Source organism: Eimeria tenella, genomic scaffold (assembly GCF_000499545.2).
Source record: "Eimeria tenella Houghton genomic scaffold, Eth_scaff2645, whole genome shotgun sequence".
In the NCBI taxonomy this organism is placed as follows: Eukaryota; Apicomplexa; class Conoidasida; order Eucoccidiorida; family Eimeriidae; genus Eimeria; species Eimeria tenella.
The window spans coordinates 1,876-2,090 of NW_013542520.1; positions in this window are offsets into that span (position 1 = coordinate 1,876).

The window sequence follows — 215 nt, forward strand, 5'->3', positions numbered from 1 at the left end:
TTGTATTTATATGTATATTTGTATGTATAGAAAGAGTTTCAAATTATTTTGTGTTGGCTTTTTATTTATTTATTTATTTGCACATTTCAGTTGCAGTCAGCACCAGCCTCAGGGCAGTCCTAGCCATCTCAGTAGCCCCACAGCTAGCTAGCTAGCTAGCTAGATTCGCAGGCAAAGTGCTAGCTAGTTAGCTAGATATCTAGCTAGCTACTTGG